This window comes from Perognathus longimembris, chromosome 11, assembly GCF_023159225.1.
Source record: "Perognathus longimembris pacificus isolate PPM17 chromosome 11, ASM2315922v1, whole genome shotgun sequence".
Taxonomy (NCBI): Eukaryota; Metazoa; Chordata; class Mammalia; order Rodentia; family Heteromyidae; genus Perognathus; species Perognathus longimembris.
This window is the reverse complement of record NC_063171.1, coordinates 69,187,279-69,193,278: the sequence shown is the minus strand read 5'-3', so window position 1 is coordinate 69,193,278 and position 6,000 is coordinate 69,187,279. Positions and strand designations below refer to the sequence as shown.

Sequence of the window (6,000 nt, the reverse complement as noted above, 5' to 3'; positions counted from 1 at the left end):
ACAAGCAGAAAATAGTAAAGACTCCAAGAAAGACAGTAAAACTAAATTACAATCCTTTTGGGTGCTGTCACAAAATGGTAGGGGGAAATTACCACATATTCACAGAACTACGAGTACAATGGACGTTCTACTAAGCAGCATATAGAAGGCATAAACTACAAGTTTATAAAGCTTATAAAAATTAGACCTAGACAAAGCAAATACAAAATATAAGACCTCATAGGCAAACATTCAAGGATACCATTTCTTTATAAAATATGCTGCTTAGGCCTAACAATTTTAAAACTATAAAATCATACAAAACAATTTTAAAATTATAAAATTATATAAATAAAATAAAAATAGACAAGCTCCTATAGCTCTAGGAAAATTACACATCTACTTTTACACATAAAGTTAGACCAATGAATGTTTCACAGACTAAATACTGAGATGCTTTAAAAAATATGTTGTACATGTACTAAGAATTATAAAAAATATACTCTGAAGCTCTTCAGAGGACAAAAATAAAAAAAATTACAAAAGAAATTTATATTTGAAGTTCTTTTTTATATCACTTTTTATCTTTATTTTTTTGGGAGGGGGCAGTCCTGGGGCTTGGACTCAGGACCTGAGCACTGTTGTTGAGATTTTTTTTTTTGGCCAGTCCTGGAGCTTGGGACTCAGGGTCTAAGCAATGTCCCTGGCTTCTTTTTGCCTCAAGGCTTGAACTACAGAGCCACTTTCTCCCTTTTCTGTTTATGTGGTAACTCAGGAATTGAACCCAGGGCTTCATGCATGCTAGACAGGCATTCCCAGCCCTATTGCTGAGATTTTGTGCTCAAGGCTTGTCCTCTGCCACTTTAGTTAGTTTCATTTTGGCTTTTTTGGTGGTTGAGGATAAGTTATAGTCTCATTGACTTCCTGCCTGGGCTGGTTTTGAACTATGATCCTCAGATCTTAGGCATAAGCCACTATTGCCTGGTCAGATATTCACCTTCTAAAAAACCCACTCTTTATAAAACAAAGAGCTGAAACCAACTCCCACACTGCTGAAAAACTTTCATTTAACCTAGTGTATTTGTGATTTAAAACTTGAGAATTACATGCAGTTACAGAATTTCATTGCCAACATGTGGTTTAGTCTCTCTTACCACCTGGGAATTTGGGGGGTGGGGTGGTCCTTATCAGCTGGGGAAAATTTTTTGCTTTTAATTCAGTATTTCTTGTCCATTTATTATTGAACGTGAAGATCCTATTCCACTCCCTCCTATCCAATGTATAGACAGTTGTACAAGTGCTATTTCTCCCTTATTTTCCCACCAAGACCTTCACCAAGAATACTACTCTCGTTCTATGGGGCAGAGGTGGGGGCAGGAGAGAGGAAGACTAAACTTCAGGAGATGCCAATATAAACTATGTCTTTCTGTATTTACACAGAGAATGCTGTTAAAAAAAAAGGGGGGGAGGTGGAAATGTGGCTCAGTGATACAGTGCTTGCCTAGCATGCACAAAGCCCTGGGCTCCATTTCTCAACACCACATAAACGGAAAAAGCCGGAAGTGGTGCTGTAGCTCAAGTGGTAGAGTGCTACCCTTGGACAAAAAGAAGCCAGGGACAGTGCTTAGGCCCTGAGTTCAAAGCCCAGGACTGGCAAAAACAAAACAGTACAAGATGGCTTTCTCATTTAGTCATTTTATCAAGATTAGGACAAAGAATATCCTCAAGTGTGTATCAAATCTTGGTTCAGTGCATGGCAACTAACATGCTCCTAGCTAAACACAGCAAGAGATCTGGTTCAGAGAGAAAAATGTTTATTCTCTGAAAAACCAGTTGAACCCAAGTAATTTGATTCATAGACGAGGAGTAAAACTATTTTTACCTCCTCAAATTTAGAGCACAATGCAAATACAAACTCAAGAAAATAAAGATGTTTCCGCTGATAGCTCACGCCTATAATCCTAGCTACTCAGGAGGCTTAGATCTGAGGATTAAGGTTCAAAGCCAGCCTGGGCAGTAAAGTCCATGAGACTCTTGTCTCCAATTAACCACCTGAAAACTGGAAGTGGTGCTGTAGGTCAAGTGGTAGAGCACTAACCTTGAGCTGAAGAGCTCAGGGACAGAGCCCAGGTCCCAGAATTCAAGCCCCACAACCAACCAATCAAAAAAAAAAAAAAAAAAGACCTTTTAATTCACAAATGATGTTAATAAAATTTTTAGAATCAGGTTAGATTGAGGTTTGCTCACAAAGAGAATGGGCTCTATTATTATTTTCTATGAAAAATCATGTACTTCTAAAAGGAAGGAAAGAAATAAAATTATTGTTTCAAATTTCTAATTAAGACTTATACAAAGTTATTTCTGGTCTGATGACTTGGGCTCACCAATTTTTTTTGTTGTTGTTGTTTTTTTTTTTTTTTGGCCAGTCCTGGGCCTTGGACTCAGGGCCTGAGCACCGTCCCTGGCTTCTTCCCGCTCAAGGCTAGCACTCTGCCACTTGAGCCACAGCGCCGCTTCTGGCCGTTTTCTGTATATGTGGTGCTGGGGAATCGAACCTAGGGCCTCCTGTATCCGAGGCAGGCACTCTTGCCACTAGGCTATATCCCCAGCCCCTTGTTGTTGTTTTTTGCCTGTCTTGGGGCTTGGACTCAGGGCCTGAGCACTGTCTCTGGCTTCTTTTTGCTCAAGGCCAGCACTCTGCCTCTTGAGCCACAGAGCCACTTCTGGCCGTTTTCTGTGTATGTGGTGATGGGGAATTGAACCCAGGGTTTCTTGTATACAAGGCAAGCACTCTTGCCTCAAATATGCCACAAAGGCCATATTCCCATCCCAGCAATGTCTTTTAACATTTAATAAAAACCTAAAATTGCTGGGCACCAGGGGCTCATGCCTATAAACCTAGCTAGCTACTCAGGAAGCTGAGATTTCAGGATCATGATTTGAAGCCAGCCAGGGCAGAAAAGTCCATGAGAAAACCAGAAGTAGCACTGTGGATCAAAGTGATAAAGCAATAAGAAAAGATTCAGGGACAGTCTCCAGGTCCTGAGTTCAAGCCCCACAAAGGACCCAAACAAACAAACCCCCAATTAATAAATAACTAGGATAACTTGAATAATAGTTTTACACTAAATTCTGCTGGTACTCTACCCACCCGAGCAATATTGGATTGCTTTATTCTTTTCTCCATATTATCAAATTAAATTTTAACATGGGAGAAAAACTCAGAAATCATAATATATTGAAAATATAGTTTTTCAGGGCAGTCTCCTTTGTAATGGCTTTAACCCTGAAAAGATTATAAGCAAGTACTATCAAGTAAATCATTACACAGAGGAAAGGGAAAATGAATTATATTTAAGCCAAGGCTCTCAAAACCCATCTTTATTTGACTGTAAAATATATTATGTCCATGTGCTAGTACTTGAAAACTTTTATTAAGCATATTTTTATATGTTAAAAATAATCATGACCAGGTGCTAGTGGCTCATGCTTGTTATACCAACTACTCAGAAAGCTGAGATCTAAGGGTAACAGAGTTCAAAGCCAGCCTGGACAGTAAAGCCACTGAGACTCTCATCTCCAATTAACCACTAGAAAATGAAGTGGTGCTGTGGCTCACTAGAGCACTAGCTTTGAGCTGAAGAACTCAGAGAGAAGGCCCAGATCCAAAGTACAAAATACATAAATAAATAACAATCAAACTTTGCATGCATATAGAAGTTTTACATGTTTTTAAAACTCCAACTCTCTAATTTCTCAGGCAAGGCTAAGCACATTTGAACCCAAGCTAATAAACAGTGATGCACAAGCTCAGTTGTCAGCAAACTCAGAGCAACTTCTGCTCTTCCTAGTAGCCTCTGACTATAAATGAATTAAAAACATGGGGAAGTGGGAAATATTTGGGTCAATAGAATCATTCAGGTTAAAAAAAATTTACTTCAGGGGCTGGGAATGTAGCCTAGTGGTAAAGCGCTCGCCTCATATACATGAAGCCCTGGGTTCAATTCCTCAGCACCACATAAACATAAAAAGCCAGAAGTGGCGCTGTGGCTGAAGTGGCAGAGTGCTAGCCTTGAGCAAGAAGCAGCCAGGGACAGTGCTCAGGCCCTGAGTCGAAGGCCCAGGACTGGCAAAAAAAAAAAATTCATAGTAACTTATCAAAGGTGTCTGGGTTATATACTTAAACTTAAATTTATATTAGAGATAATCTCCTAGAGATTGAGGTGGGGGAGGAGTAAACAATTAGAAAAGTGAAAAGCAAGCCAGGTACTGGTGCCTCAAGCCTGTAATCCTAGCTACTCAGGAGTCTGAGACTTCAAGGATGGTGGTTCGAAGCCGGCATGGGCAGTAAAGTATGACTGAGACTTTTATCTCCAATTAATCAGATGTGGCACTATGGCTGAAAGTGGTAGAATACTAGCCTTGAGCAAAAGAAGCTCAGAGACAGCCCTCAGGTCCTGAGTTCAAGCCCCGGGACTGGCAAAAGAAAAAAAAAAAGCCTATTAAACTTTTTTTTTTTTACTATTGAACTACATAATTTGGGTAAAGCATTAAAAAAAGAAAGCAATCTCATAAATAAAAAAATTTAAAAAAAAAAAGGGAGGGAGAGGACTGGGAATGTAGCTCTGTGCTTGCCTAGCATGCATGAAGGCCCGGAGTTCGATTCCTCAATACCACATAAATAGAAAAAGGTGGAAGTGGTGCTGTGGCTCATGCCTAGGCCCTGAGTTCAAGCTCCAGAGATGGCAAAAACAAAAAACAAAAAAACCCAAAACTTAAAAACTCCCCAGGCAAATTCTTTCTAGTCACTGTACAATACTGTTACTTGTCCACTAGAAAAGAATCTCCAGTTTTTATTGTCTGTATTTTAACTCATTCAGTCAGAACCAAAGAATTGTGAAAAACTGCCCAATTAAAATCTATTATGTCCTTAGGTTTAAAATGTCAAACACCTTGATTGGCAAAACTGAAAAAAATTTAATCCTCCAAATACAGATCTTTAACTACTTCAATTTGTTTTGTTTTTAAATTCCACTATGGAATTATCTCACAAGTTAATTTAAACAAATTTATGTTTGTATTTGTTTAAACATTTTATTATAATTATACTACTGTGCAAAATATATTAAGAATTTGAATTTTTTTTTAACAAATAACCAAACAGAAAAAACAAAATCCTGCAGACTAAGTTTATAGACAAAAATAGAAAAGCTCAATGTCAGACCCAATTAAAAAACTGGTCACAGTCATTTACTAATATTTAACAAACAGCAGGTTTCTCTACTTCACTTCCTATTTGCCTTCTTTCCCTCCCCCACCAGACAGGAAACTGCTTTTGACAACAAATGAATCAGCTAGAAGTTTAAAAGGCCAGCAGCCACCACCAGTGAGTAGCTGATTCTTCCTGGTTCCCAACCACCAGTACTTAGAAACCTCTCCCTTTCCTTTTCCTCACCAAAATCTACTGAAGAATTAAAAATCTATCTGTATAGAGATCTATTAAGGTTATTGAAAAAGGCTGGCAGGTTAAAGTACTAAAATGATCTTGTCAGGAAAATGAGGCTAGTAAACAAGGCCTAGTGGTCGAATCTGCATACATACAAAGTCTGCCTGACACTCAGTTTACACAACTTGGAATGACAAAATGGAAAATAGTGAGCACACCAATAGTATTGTTTTAAATTAACTAGAACTCCAATAGTACTGTTTTAAATTAACCATAGTTCCCAAAGATTTTCTCAAAGTAATATATAATAGCTTCTTAAAGCTGTACAGTATATACACATTTTCTTTTATTATCACATTCAAAATTTAAAGTATACCCTTGACTCTATAAAGTTCTTATCAGGACTGAAAATCATAGTAATCTTTCACTATAATTCCTATACAGCTTAAATTGTAAATAGCTTAGTTGGTAAGTATGACATAAAAAAAACAAGGCAACTCATCCTAGTTTACAAATAATACATGAAACTTAATTATTTTAAAGCCTTATCTTTTCTAAGAAGCAGATACTTAGTT

At 37.9% G+C, this 6,000-nt stretch overlaps 1 protein-coding gene across 2 annotated transcripts in view; it reads right to left on the bottom strand.

Annotated features, from left to right (window-relative positions):
* Positions 1 to 6,000, bottom strand: part of Wdr26 (WD repeat domain 26) — a 41,254-nt gene that overhangs the window by 33,059 nt on the left and 2,195 nt on the right. The gene's annotated exons all lie outside the window — the stretch shown is intronic.